The sequence below is a fragment of the Adiantum capillus-veneris genome, chromosome 21 (assembly GCF_014529385.1).
Source record: "Adiantum capillus-veneris isolate H3 chromosome 21, ASM1452938v2, whole genome shotgun sequence".
Taxonomy (NCBI): Eukaryota; Viridiplantae; Streptophyta; class Polypodiopsida; order Polypodiales; family Pteridaceae; genus Adiantum; species Adiantum capillus-veneris.
In genome coordinates, this window is record NC_140951.1 from 1,565,001 (window position 1) to 1,580,000 (window position 15,000).

The window sequence follows — 15,000 nt, forward strand, 5'->3', positions numbered from 1 at the left end:
TCAAATGCTCATTGGCTAATAGTTTAGATATCTTTTTCCTATGCTATATCACACTATTATTTCAAAATGGTGGAGATTGTAGTTTGTGGCATGCTCTAGCTGTGAACTTGTGTTAGCTTGAACCTTGAAATTTTACTAGTTGCCAATGAAATGCATCATGTGACGTATTCTTTGTAACTTTTTCTACTATAGTGTCATAAGGTTGAGTCTTTTGAAGCATGATTGCAAAGAATTTCACTGGATTAGTTAAATGTCGTTATATTTTCGAGTTTTTTATATACCACGTTTCTAACATTTCAAAAGATATTTGAAACCCGTTTCATACCTAAGAAACCTCGTTTCGTACGTACGTTTCATATGGACCTGGCAACACTGGTGCACGAACAACCTCCTCCCAAATGTCTCTCTCCCTTCAATCACTTGCCCAGTTCAGGTTGTTTCAAGATGTGAAATTTTGGTTGTTAAAAATGTTGCACATTGCCCCCTTTCAACTTCTTGTCAAGTTCCCCTTAGTTTCAAGTTTTGATTGTTACAAAGTGTGGCACATGGTAATAGCTAATCATTGTTCTACTTTAACAGTTTGTGGTCGTCCTGATAGCATCTTTGTGAACCACATATTCCACTGTACTAAAGACCAAGGTATCACGATTCTCGTGACTACTATTTCCAAATATTTCCAAGATCTATAATTTTCTTAATTTCCTGTCGCAGGTACCATGAAGAGTTGTACCTATTCTAGGGGTTGTCTCATCGAGGGACACGTCTCTTAGAAAGGTCGCAACCATTTGGACAGCTATTTGTAAAAGGACACATCTAATGGTCATGATCCTACACAGGGGTGTGACTCTTCATTGTACCTCTTAGGCCTCTGTTTAGAGAGGTTCTCTATCAATCAATGTAGCCAAGTTCTTCAAGTATCTTGTGTGTGTGTAGAGAGAGAGAGAAATGAAATGAAATGAAATGTTATATTGAATGTCTTCAAAAGGCCAAAATGACCTATGGGTACAATCCTGATGTCAACTGCAGCGGAATTGCAATGGTGAAGAACTAGGTTTTACACTTCCACAAATTCTTTCCTTTCTTTCCTTGTGTTAGTGGTTCCTTTGATTATTCCTTTTACCTTACCCTGAAGAGAGGGAATGAGCGTGTAGTAGAGATGTGTAGAGGGAGAGAAAGAGAGAGAGGAGGAGAATGACACCCGATGCCACACCGTTTCCGATGTGGTATTTGCTTTTGATGTGTAAATGGAATGTACACACATGCAATACCTCAAGAACAGACTCTACCAACTCGAATGATGATTGTCGCCGTGGTAACTCCTCAAGATGAGCACCTCCGGGTCTGATTTGATGCACCTTTGGATCCTACTTGATGTGGGATTGCAGATGGCCACCAAGGGGAAGATATGGGGCAGAATTGCGGTCCCGATGTGAAAGGAATGAAGGGCTGAAAGCTGACTGCAAAAACGATGAATCTTGTGCACGACAATGTTTACAAGCAAGAGAGAGGAAGAACCTTTGCTTTATTTTTCCAAAGCTTTTAAGGCTTTTGATTTTCAGCTTTTGGCATCCCTTGTAACTTTAAATATGTGAGCAGGCCTCTCACAACTCAGAGCATCTGGACGCAGAGTCTAAGTGTGAGAGCCTACCCGCACTCTTGTACTTTGAGCTCAGATTAATACAAAAAGAAATATTGAAAGAGGCGCCAGTCTTTGGGGCCAATATCTCTAGGCACAAAACTCCGTCAGGCCAGTGTTGAATCGATTGTGAACTGTGAACTGTTTTGAAGTGGTTATTTGGTGCTATCGCGGTAGATTCTTGACTGGGAGTGTCCAAGTCTGTTAAAGTGGTATTAGAGCACGGCCGATTTCTCTTTTACGAGAAATCCAATCCCAATGTTTTTTTCCCGGGGCACCTATGGCTTCAAGCAAAGATCAGTCAACTCCCTCTGCATCCGGAGATGCGGGAAGGGAGCACAACGAAGAATCCGGCAAGGAGTATGGCCCGCCTCGGCCTACTCAGGCGGAGCGTCCAGAGATGGAGCGTCGTCAATTGATCGGCGATGCAACAAAGATGATGCTCAATTTTGCGAAGGACCCAAAATTTGCAAAATATATGAGCAAGACCTCTTTTCAGGAGGTACATGCACAGTGGCAGAAAACCACAACACCACCCCCAAAACCCGTTCTCAAGAAACCTTCTGCTCCCAAGAAGTATTCAGAGAAGGAATTAGAAGAGGTGGTTGATGCACGAATTACACAGCTTTTTAACGTGCAGAACAAAGCTAAAAAGCATGGCAAAAAGCAGTAGAAAGGCACTGACTTCCCGGGCTATTTGGGTCGTCAGTCGACATTTCAAAAGGCAAAGAAACAGAAGAAGCGTGTTCGATTTGAAGGAGAACCCAGTTCTTCTTCTTCTTCTTCTTCTTCTGACAGTTCTTCTAGCTCATCTGATTTGAGCGAAGGAGACCGAAAAGGCAAAAAGCGAAGCAAGAAACAACGCTTCGGAAAGGGCAAGGAAAAGGCAAAGAAGTCTAAATCTCGCCCCGTGAGTGACAGTTCTACAGAGGACTCGTCTACAGACAGTTCAAACTCTAATAACAGCAAGAAAATTTAGAAAACCAACCAGTATGACTTTCTGGAAGACAAAAGCAAGAAAGTCTGAGAGTTTAAAGAAGGTGGACAGTCAATCAAATTTGACACGTTTTCGGGATATAGAGATGCTTCGAAGGCTTTGTCTTTTGTACAGTAGTTTGACATCGCTTTCGCGGGAGGACGTTACTCAGAGCACTCTAAGATTCGGAGAGCTGCCTCTTACTTTAAGGGGAATGCTCGAACTTGGTGGTCCACGCTTCTATTAAGCAAGACTGCGCCAATTAAATGGTTGAAATTCAAGAGGCTTTTTATTTCTTCTTGGTTGACTCGAGAGTATGAACGGGATATCCGAACTGCTTGGAACCATCTTCGGCTGACCAAGAAAGATACAGTGGAAGCTTATTGCGAGAGATTCTGGAGCTCTTTTCTACCTGCCTCTTCATTTAAGAAGATCTCATTCAAGGAACAAATTGAGCGGTTTACCTTGGGTCTACCTACAGAGATCCGAGATCACTGCTTGGAACAGAAGTCGGCTTCTAGTCATGCGAAACGGGGTTTTGCTATCCACTCTGGCAGTCTGACTTACCCCACCGATGAGATCATGACACAAAGAGCTAAACAAACTTTGACAAATGAAAATAGAAAGAGAAAGAGCAACTCAGAAAAGAAAGATGTACGACCCAAGCTTACTCCTCAGGAGAGAGCTCGCTTCATCAGGGAGGGAAAGTGCTTTGGATGCGGGGAACCTGGACATATCTCCGCGAAGTGTCCTAAAAAGGCACAGAAAGAACAGGACAACGAAAGGCCTAAGAGTTCGAGAGCAGCTGAGGAACGTGGAAGAAAAGGCAAAATGAAAACAGGACTGGTTCCAGATTGCGTTGGTATCGATCCCAGCACGTTGGACGATAGTACAGAACTTTGCCGAGCTCGGGGCAAAGTGAAAGACCAAGAGGCCCTGATCTTCTCTAATGGAGGAGCCAAGGCCAACTTTATTTCACCGGAATTGACGGCGCGGCTCGAGATCACTCCCGATCGGATGGGACCACTTGCGGAGGCTGTTCTAGCGGCACCCGGCAGGGACGTAGCCATTACACCTGTCATTGGCAAACTTCGGTCAAAGACGAGAAAATCTAAATAATTGAGAGCAAATGACACCGTACTTAGCTAAAAGAGAAATGTGAGGCATACGGATGATATTTAGATTGACATATTATGGTTCGAGGCGCTTATCATAGATATCTACTTCTAATCCCAGGGGAGTCTGAAAAATCTTAAGGTCTAAAAAGGCACAACAATCACTATTTGTGGTACAGCTAAGTTCACAAAACTCCTTAGGATAAATTCCTCCGCCTACACAACTCGAATTCAAGTACATAAAATCTTGAAAAGAAGGAACGTCAGGAACAAAACGACCATCTACAAAGCGTCTTACATTGCATAACTTGTGCAAAAATATTGGGCAAGTGTTAGCAAGGACAAGACGCTCCATAAAATCAAACTCATAAGTAAAAAGATAGAAACTAGCAAGAAAAACAGCACAATTGGTGCCCATAGGGATACCAATTGTTTGCTTGAAAAGAGAGTCGCCGATGGTTATATATAAATTGTTCAAAAGAAAATCTAACCAAGATATGATGTCAATGTCGTCTACAATCCTGGTGAATCTCTTTCTTCCTTTGTCTACATCAACATTCTTACTTTTCAGCCATCAGAAGTCAAAGTTCAAGGCTTACTTTTCTACTAGCAATGCCTTGTACCTATCCTTCTCAAGCTTGTTCGCAAAAACTTTTGAAATAAGAGACTTAACTCTAAATTTAAGGTCCCTTAAAGAGAATCTTTATTAGGGAGAATCTTTTTACAAGCACAAGAACCAGAGTGACCCCTCCGTTCTAGATCTTCCGACTCAATGGTCAATTTCCTTCCCGTGTGAGACTTTCCCGAGAGACAAGATCTCAAATCTATTTCCGTCTGTTCCCAGAGCGTAAAGCTCTACAAACTATCCTCAATTCTGTTCCCGGAATCTCTGAGCATAGGCCGAGGCCTCGTTGCTCCTTCTCCATGATGGAGTACCTGCAAAAGCATAAACACGAAACAAGAATGCAAATCCGGGTGCGCGAAAGCGAACTCCATGTACTGGTGCCTCTTGATCACTTGCAGATTCTCTGCTAGTAATTCTCCTTCCTGCTAGCGTTGGGATCTTTGTGTAACTCAGAGGGGTTAGTTTTTTAGGCACCCGCACCCAGCAGGAATAGCCGGTGCGGAGCCGGCTGGAATAGGGGAGCAGTAGCGCTAGAAGCCTTGCTTTAATTTTAAGAGGATTGCCCACTTATTAAGTGGGCCGTCGGTCACTTTTTTTTTTTAAGTGAACCTGATCAAAAATCCATAAGACTCAGTGAGCTGAAGATCGATGTTATGCAATCACATTCCAGGTGTCCCTAGATGCAATTCTCAAGCACACATGCATTTCAAACACAAATTCCTCGCGGGAAAGCGTCTGCTGTTCCCGAAAAACACTCTAGAAAAATATTCCGCTTTTCAAGAAAATGTGCTTGCATCTTTACGCGTATTCCTTTTTTCCAATTCAGGTTTCCTGCCAAACCAACGGAATATTCCCTTTCCCATGCTCCCATCACCCATCACGTGACGCATCAAGAATATTCGCTTCCTGGTCTCACCTACCAAACTAACGGTACAACCCCTTCGCGATGCTTAATGTCACCCATCATATGACACATCCGAGTTGTCCTTTCCTGATGGCTATTAATAATTCCTGTAGATCTACAGTTCCTAACCTTCGTTAAAGTGAACACATTTAAATATTCTAATTTCAATAAAAAGAAATTACTCTGAAACAATTTATTTAGCAACATCCCTCTAGCTTCTAGACAGTTGTCCTCAATTGTAGTGCTTGTACATATCCTTCCAGAATCTTGGGATAAGATGCTAATTCCTACTCGATCATCCACTGAGCGTCTAGAGTAGAATAATTCTTGAACTTTACCAAATACTTCCGCGTAATCTTACTGGACTTGAGTGGCCGCTCCTAATGATGAATGATCTGCTTCGATATTTCTTCCGTTTCCTCAACCTCGAGAGGTTCCTCAATAATAGGCTGACTTGGAGGCGGTCCCACATATGGCCGACGTAAACTAACATTGAAAGCATTGTGGATCTTCCAATTAGATGGTAAATCTAAACGGAACGTCACATCGTTCACTTGGTTAATTATCTTAAACGGCACATAATAACGATGGGAAAGTTTTACCACTTTCCCTTTATGAGTCGCTTGTTTCTTTAGTCTTGCCTTCTCAAACTTGAGTAAGACTAATTGACCGACTGTTAATTCTAAATTCCTTCTGTGCTTGTCCGCAGCTTTCTTATGTTTTTCTTGAGAGCGCAAATTTGCTCTCTTAACTTGCGCGTAGTAAGCAGTGTCCAAATCTCGGACAAATTCATCCGCTACAAAAATCTGTAGACAAATATACGGTATTGTTATACACCTACTCGACAAGGGGCAAATACTTCTCCCAGTCAGACTCTCAAGAGGGGGTATGTCACGAGGATGTTTACGATTTCAAGAGGGAGGTATGTCACAAGGACGTGGCAGCTGTTAAATATGTCACGGGGACGTGGCGACTGCTAACCTTAGTTGTTGGTTTCTTTCCAATGGGTTTTGTTTTATTTTTGAGACCCTCTTTTTGAAGTAGCAGACGGTCGGACATTGTATGGCCAAATGTGAACGGTCGTTTCACCCGCAGACGGGAAGTGGTCTGCACTGGAATTCGTATAGTAAGAGGGTGTCTAGGCTCAAAGCAAGATCATATAGGTCCCCCCATCGCACTTAGCAAGTTGGTGGATACTAGGAAGTGAACTCAATAAAGGCCTAAAGTCAAGTTGTGACTACCAACAGAAAGTATCCAAAAGTTGGAGCACATTGCACTTTTGGATGCGGTCCCAATGAGTCAGATGACCAGTGGGAGCCCAACTGTCACAAAGTGATGACGTGGCGGACAACAGAAACCCTAATTTCTGCCAAAAACCCTAAAAATCCTGCAAACCCTAATTTTCGAAAATCACGGAGGTCCAATTTTCTTATTTATTTTTTTGGGATATTTTTGAGCGATGCAAATCTCAGCTTTTGGCCAGAAAAGCATAATTGCTTTTTGTTGCTCTCATTGAGAGAGAGAGAGAGAGAGAGAGAGAGAGAGAGAGAGAGAGAGAGAGAGAGAGAGAGAGAGAGAGAGAGAACTTGCTTTTGCTTTCAGAAGCTCTCTGTGAGAGAGGGAAAAGAGCTTTTGCTTTGAGGCTTTCAGAGCATCTGGACGCAAAGTCTGAGAGTGAATCCCGAGCCACTCTCTTGTACTTTGAATTGATTAATACAAAAAGAAATATCGAAAGGGGCGCCAGTCTTTGGGGCCAATATCTCTAGGCACGGAACTCCGCCGGGCCAGTGCAAATCTATTGTGATCTGTGAATTGTTTTGAAGTGGTTATTTGGTGCTGTCGCGATTGATTCTTGACTTGGAGTGTCCAAGTCTGTTACAGTGGTATCAGAGCACGGTCGATTTCTCTTCTACGAGCAATCCGATCCCCAATTTTTTTTCCGCGGCACCTATGTCTTCACGCAAGGATCAGTCGACTCCCTCTACATCTGGAGATGCGGACAGGGATCACAACGAAGATTCTGGCAGAGAGTATGGCCCGCCTCGGCCTACTCAGGCGCAACGGCGAGAGATGGAGCGTCGCCAGTTGATCAGTGATGCAACGAAGATGATGCTCAATTTTGCGAAGGACCCAAATTTTCAAAATATATGAGCGAGACTTCTTTTCAAGAAGTGCATGAGCAGTGACAGAAAACCACTACACCCACTCTCAACAAACCTTCTGCTCACAAGAAATATTCAAAGAAGGAATTAGAAGAGGTGGTTGATGCACGGATTGCTCAGCTTTTTGACACGCAAAAGAAAGCCAAAAAGCACAAGAAAAGCACTGACTTCCCGGGATATTTGGGTCGTCAGTCGACTTTTGACAAGGCAAAGAAACAGAAGAAGCGTGTTCGATTTGAAGGAGTACCCAGTTCTTCTTCTTCTTCTTCTTCTTCATTTGACCGTTCTGCTAGCTCTTTAGGTTCGAGCGAAGAAGACAGAAAAGGTAAAAAGCGAAGCAAGAAACAAAGCTTCGGAAAGGGCAAGAAAAAGGCAAAGAAGGCTACATCTCGCCCAGAGACTGACAATTCTACTGAGGGCTCGTCTACAGACAGCTCAGATTGCGATGACGGAAACTTTTATGCGAACAAGAAGAATTTTTACAAAGCTGACCAGTATGACTTTCTCGAAGATAAAAGCAAGAAAGTCCGAGAGTTTAAGGAAGGTGGCCACTCGATCAAGTTTGATATTTCAGGATACTTAGATGCTTCGAAGGCTTTGTCTTTTATACAACAATTTGACATCGCTTTCGCGGGAGGACGCTATTCAGAGCACTCCAAGATTCGGAGAGCTGCCTCTTACTTTAAGGGGAATGCTCGTACTTGGTGATCCACGCTTCTTTTAAACAAGACTGCGCCAGTTAAATGGCTGAAATTTAAGAAGCTTTTTATTTCTTCTTGGTTGACGCAAGAATATGAACGAGATATACGAGCTGCTTGGAACCATCTTCGGATGACCAAGAAAGATACAATCAATGCTTACTGTGAAAGATTCTGGAGCTCTTTTCTACCCGCCTCTTCATTCAAGAAGATCTCGTTCAGAGAACAGATTGAGCGGTTTACCTTGGGTCCACCTACAGAGATCCGAGATCACTGCTTGGAACAGAAGTTAGCTTCTATTCAGGAGTTGATGAGTCATGCGAAGCGGGGCTTTGCCATTCACTCTGGCAGTCTGACCTACCCCACAGATGAGCCCATGACACAACCAGCCGAACAAACTTCTGGGAATGAAAGTAGAAAGAAAAAGAGCAACCCAGAGAAAAAGGATGCACGACCCAAGCTTACTCCTGAGGAGAGAGCTCGCTTCATCAAAGAGGGGAAGTGCTTTGGATGCGGGGAACGTGGACATATCTCCGCGAAGTGCCCTAAAAAGACACAGAAAGAACAGAATGATAAAGACGACGACATGCCTGAGAGTTCGAGAGCAGCTGAGGAACGTGGCAAAAAAGGGAGATAGAAAAGCAAAACTGGTACCACATGGCGTGAAACCTGCACCGAATCTAATGAATGAAAGTACAAACTTTGCCGCTTTTGGGGCAAAGTGAAGGATCAGGAAGCTCTTTTGAAGGAGCCAAGGCCAACTTCATTTCACTTGGAATTGGCGGCTCGATTTGGAATTACGCCCGACAGATTGACGCCGTGGTTGACTACCGGGCCGAGAAAGCGACTTTGATAAATGAAGGGCTTAGAGATTGTACTTGATGAACTTCAATTTCTTACTCATTTTTTTGGGAGAGAACTGAACGATGGATAAAGGTTGAATATGTTTTGACCTGATCAAAAGAACGCCAAGATTTTTCTCCACACTCATGCCGATTGCTTTTCAGAGGGCCTGAAGATCAAACCATTGATCTGATACCTGGAAGCACGCCACCGAACCGGCCACCTTACCGTGTGAGCCGAGTGCAGAATGAAAAGATTATGAACCCAATGAAAGACCTCTTGGAAAGGGTCTTGTCCAGCATAGTACTTCACCGTATTGCTCTCCACTGTTGTTGGATTTGAAGAAAGACGGATCTTAGAGAATGTGCATTGATTATAGAGCTCTCAACAAAATCACTATCAAGAACAGATTTCCGATTCCTAGGATCGATGATATACTCGACAGGTTACAGAGATCCTCATGCTTTAGCAGGATTGATCTGAAGAGCGGATATCATCAGATCCGAATCGTGACGGGAGACGTCTACAAGACAGCCTTCCGGACTACTTTTGGATTATTTGAGTTTTTTTGGTGATGCCTTTTGGCTTAACCAATGCTCCTGTGACATTTAATTGGATGATGGAGGGGATTTTTCGAGAGTACAGGCTATTTGTTGGCACTTTCTTTGATGATATCATTGGTTTCTCCAAGAATGAAGCAGAACACAGAGATCATATGCTTCAGAGATACATTTTTTTTGGGACACTTTGTCTCAGCAACCGGAGTGCAAATGGATCCGGCCAAGATAGACACTATCCGTGATTGGCCCAATTTGAAGAATGTCCATGAAGTTGAAAGCTTCTTAGGACTGTGTTCGTACTACAGACGATTCATTCAAAAGTTTGCAGAGGTTGCTTCCCCTTTGCATATCTTGATACAGAAAGGAGTCCCTTTCTTGTGGGGATCCACAGAGGTGACTGCCTTTCAGACATTGAAAGAGAAATTGACTACAGGACCAGATTTGACTTTGCCGGACTTGCAGAAGTCATTTGAAGTATTTTGTGATGCTTATGGTCGTAGTCTGGGTGCGGTATTGATGCAAGAAGGCCATGTCATTGCTTACGAGAGCCGATTGTTCTCTAGGCCGGAGATGACAGCACAGATATATGAGAAAGAGCTTTTGGCAGTTATCCATGCTCTTACTCAGTGGCGGCATTACCTATCGGAGCAAATTTTACAGACCATCAGACTTTGCGCTACTTCTTGTCACAGAAGCAGCTTTCGGAAAAGCAGATGCGAGGGCGAGCTTCTTGTCACAGTTTCACTTCCAGATTGTCCATGTGCAAGGACAGAAGAATGTGGTGGCAGATGCTTTGTCTCGGAAGCCGTTGGTTCTGGCTATTTCCGCGATACATCATAGGAGCTTCGAGGATATGGTCGATCAGTATGCCACAAATACAGATTTTGCAGATATTTTCACATGGATACGAGATGGGGAGACAGTAGCTGGATACTCCCTTTGGGAAGGCTACTTGATGAAAAAGACTATGTTGTGCGTTACATGGCCATTGAGGGAAAAGGTTATGACCGAATGCCACTGACCACCTTTTACGGGTCACCGCGGCATTGCTACCACCATGAAAGGGGTAGAGAGATACTTCTTTTGGCCGAGACTCAAGAAGGATGTGGAAGAATTTGTGCGCAGTTGCTTGGTATGCCAGAAGGTCAAGTTTGACACGCACAAGGCATAGGGATTGTTACAACCTTTACCCATACCCACCCGCCCCTGGGAAAGTATAGCGATGGATTTCATTTTTGATCTCCCGAGAACACAGAGTGGTTACGATGGTATCTGGACTGTTATTGACAGATTTAGCAAACAGGCTCATTTCATTCCAGTGAAGAAAACAGTCAAGCCGGATTACTTAGCGAGACTGTTTGTGGCCCAGATTTTCAGATTACATGGCATGCCTGAGACGATTGTCTCCGACAGAGACCCCAGATTTATGAGTTTGTTTTGGAAGGCAATTTGGGAGAACATTGGCACGCAGTTACAGTTCTCGTCATCGTTCCACTTGTAGACTGACGGGCAATCTGAGATTGCCAATTCAGTGGTTTTCGATTTATTGAAGTCTTGTATCTCGGATCAGAAGACTCAATGGGAAAAGAACTTACCTTTGGTGGAATTTGCCTACAATAACACGATACACTCTTCGACGGGGAAGACGCCATTTGGGATTGTGGAAAGTGCTGCGAAGGTTCCATCCTTTCTGAGCACGAAAGATAAGATCTTTGAAGCGGATGAATATACGCGAGATTTGGATACGGCTTTTGCCAAGGTTCACGAGACTTTGCAGAAGTCTCAAGAACGACAGAAAAAAGGCAACGGATCGCCATCGTCGCGACTTGAAATTGAAGAAGGATGATTGGGTGCTCTTACGTTTTGAGAAGGCACGCCTAAGAAAGAAAAAGGGAAAGAAGAGGCTTTTTCCAAAGCTTAGTATGCGATACTACGGCCCTTTCCAGATCACCGAAACGATAAATGATGTCTCCTTCCGATTGAAACTGCCAGATACTTGGAGGATTCACAATGCATTGCATGTGAGTCTCTTGAAACCTTATAGGGGTGATGTGCTTGATGATGGGAAGTCCGATGAGCAACCCGAAGTGGAAGAAAACGAGGAGATCCTTGTTCCTGAACAGATATTGGCACATAAAGATACGAAGAATAAAGGTAAAGTCCGAAGGGGATTCTTGGTTAAGTTCAAGAATTATCCTGCACTTGATGCGAAGTGGATGGAGGAGGAGGACCTAGCAGATACTCCTCAGATTGTGAAACTTTACCTCGATGCTTTGGTTTAGCATAGTCTACTCCAAACGAAACCCAGAATTCAGCTTGGCCGGAGATCTGGTGCAGTGGGATGCACAAGAGGGGAGTTACTCCACTCCTTTGTCAACAGATGCCTTGATTTTGATACTAAAGTCACTGATGTCTCTTTGAGCTTCAGGGATACTGAGAGCTGACAGTATTCTGCTGGATGACTTTATGAAATGGAATTCTTGATAATGATACTGATTTGTTCTTGACTTCTTTTGAGTGCAGGAACAGATAGACGAAATGACTCCAGCATTTTGGTCTACTTGATCTCGAATAGACATGGTTGCAATAGGGGTTAGTCAATCGGACATCGATGAGGTCCCGATTGGACCTAGATGTGATTGCTAGCTACATTACAAATAAATCATGGTCTAAGATCGGAATGAATGTTGAATGTCATGTGATGTCCTGTGATGTCTCCTGTGATGTTGTGTGATGTGATTGTCGATTTGGTACATGTGCTAGATGTGTGTCCCTAGTACGTAGGTACTAACAGTCAGTGTCTGCTAAGATGGTTTATGGCTTTTGTCGGTTTTGTAGACGTAATCGCGGTCGATTGTAATCGCGGTCGATTACAATGCTTTCAAGAGGGGGGTATGTCACAAAGTGATGACGTGGCGGATAGCAGAAACCCTAATTTCTACCAAAAACCCTAAAAATCCTGCAAACCCTAATTTCTACCACAAACCCTAATTCCGGAAATCACGGGGTCCTTTTTTTTCTTCTTTTTTTTTGGGATATTTTTGAGCGACGCAAATCTCAGCTTTTGGCCAGAAAAGCATAATTGCTTTTTGTTGCTCTCATTGAGAGAGAGAGAGAGAGACTTTGCTTTTGCTTTCAGAAGCTCTCTGTGAGAGAGGGAAAAGAGCTTTTGCTTTCAAGCTTTTGGGGCTCTGCTTTTGGGCATCCCTTGTAACTTTAAATAAGTGGTTTGCGCATTCACTTCTCATAGCATCCGGACGCAGAGTCTGAGAGTGAATCCCGAGCCACTCTCTTGTACTTCAATTTATTAATACAAAAAGAAATACCGAAAGGGGCGCCAGTCTTTGGGGCCAATATCTCTAGGCACGGAACTCCACCGGGCCAGTGCAAATCTATTGTGATCTGTGAATTGTTTTGAAGTGGTTATTTGGTGTTGTCGCGATTGATTCTTGACTTGGAGTGTCCAAGTCTGTTACACCAACGGAATCATTTCGTAAAATTTAGGGAACTGCTATTTTGGGCCGTGAAATGTGTTCGCATCATTACCTCCGGTATGACTAGGGGAACATTTTACAACTCTGCCGCGAAGTCAACTGAACAACCAGACGGGAGATTTTTAGGCGGCAAACCCAAAACGGGAAAATGCTTGAAAATGCGCCAAGTGGCAATTTTTCATGGACTTGCCTCATGCAGAAAAATGGGCACTGAATTTTACGATGGGAGGAGGCTTCATTTGCTTTTTGTCACATGTTAAGAGCTATGGAGTGCTTTCTTTCCCTCCCATGTACAGTGTGGTGCTAGGAGTGATGCACTGCACGCTACACACTGTTCTCTCTCCCCCCTACGTGCAGTTATGTGATGCCCCACAAGAGGGCTCTTCATTTGACTGAGGTACAGCTGTGTGGGTTCGTGCTTTTGTGTTGAGGCAAGAGCCTCCTTGAGCAAGAACAGGGGTAGCTAGCTGCTACTCCAAAGCAAGCACCGGTGAGGGTCATAACCTCACCGTAGGTGCAAATTCAGCGCTATGTATACTCAGAAAATTGACTGTTTTTCAGCCATACGTACGCCAGAACCCTTGGGAATTGTGCCCCACTGGCAAAGAACAGTTCGGGGACTGTTTAGGGCTGGAAACAAGGCAAAAACCAGTAAATACAGCGACCTGAATTTACTGTTTTTGGGCAGGAATCAGAGGATCTGCGTCGTAAACGTACTCCGGAACAAGGAAAGCCAAACTTAACAATCTACACTGTAGAAGCTACCGTAAGCTGCAGCAGTCACCAAGAAACCGCACGGACTGCCGGATGGTGTCCTGTCAGTAGGTAGGGTAATCCAAGATGAGGGGAAAGCCAGACTCTACGGTCTACGCTATGAAGGGCCTCTGAGAAGAGGTGTGGTCAGACCAAGCTGTCTGCACCGTAATCATCATGTACAAGTAGGAGAGCCAGACTGAGAAGTCTGCGTTGTGAAGAACCTCTGAGAAGAGGAAGGCCAGACCAATCTGTTTGCGCCATCTTGCCTGTATCTCCTGACTCCAATCCTCTTGGTCAATCAAAACAAAATCCACGCCAACCACCACCAAACCGCGACTCGATGTGGCTCTCAATGTGAATGAGCTGGGAGTGGCCTACTGCCCACGTCGGGGGATAAGTCTGTTGTAAGGTTACCGAGGGTGAGTGTAAGCAACTCTGAAGGTAGCAATCCAAATGATCAGGAGTGTAGAAGAGCAACTACACTACCATCCAAGCCAAGCTCTAGGTGACTCCGGATGTAGTCGTGGGATGCCTGATCTTCCGCATCTCGCAGGTAACTCTCCAAGAGAGTCCAAATCACTGAAGTCCCACTCCAATCTGTAGATCCAAGCAATGAACCTGTCCAAGAAGAGATCCAAGATCCCATCCCTAAGTCCATGTAGATGCTCCTGTGCAAGCAAGTGATTTGACGTGTCGAGGTCAAGTGGTAAGTGTCTGTCCACCCAAGATGGTGTCCTCTCTGGGAATGTTGTGATCCCATATACCATGAGCATGGCCACCCAACAACTCAACTGCAAGGTGATGAAAACACTGATGTCCATCGATTTTTTGACGTGCTCGTGCGCTCCCGGCATGGTCCGGCGCAGTGCAGAGGATGTAGGGAAGCGGAGAATCAATGTAGCAACCCAAAGTGGGCTGAAAACAGAGAAAACAGCAGTGGTATACGGTTGAAATCTGTAGCAAATGAAGAGGAATCTCACCGGCAATGCACTAGATGCAAGGCCAGGTGGGAAGGCAAGATCTGTAGGGTCCAGAAGCTAAGCGTTGTCCCTACATGTTGAAAACGTTGATGCTCCCAAAAACACAGATGGGCTGCAAAAACACAACTAGAAAAGGGGCATTTCCAGGGCGAGGAAAAGGGTCCCAGACCTTAGCGCTAGAAGGGAAAACGGTAGATCTGATGGTTTCCTGCAAAAACGCAGATGGCAAAGCATTCCTTCGCGAATGGAAG

At 44.3% G+C, this 15,000-nt stretch overlaps 1 protein-coding gene across 4 annotated transcripts in view; it reads right to left on the reverse strand.

The window, feature by feature from the left end:
* HDA15 (histone deacetylase 15) overlaps positions 1–15,000 on the reverse strand; it is an 83,884-nt gene that overhangs the window by 64,927 nt on the left and 3,957 nt on the right. The gene's annotated exons all lie outside the window — the stretch shown is intronic.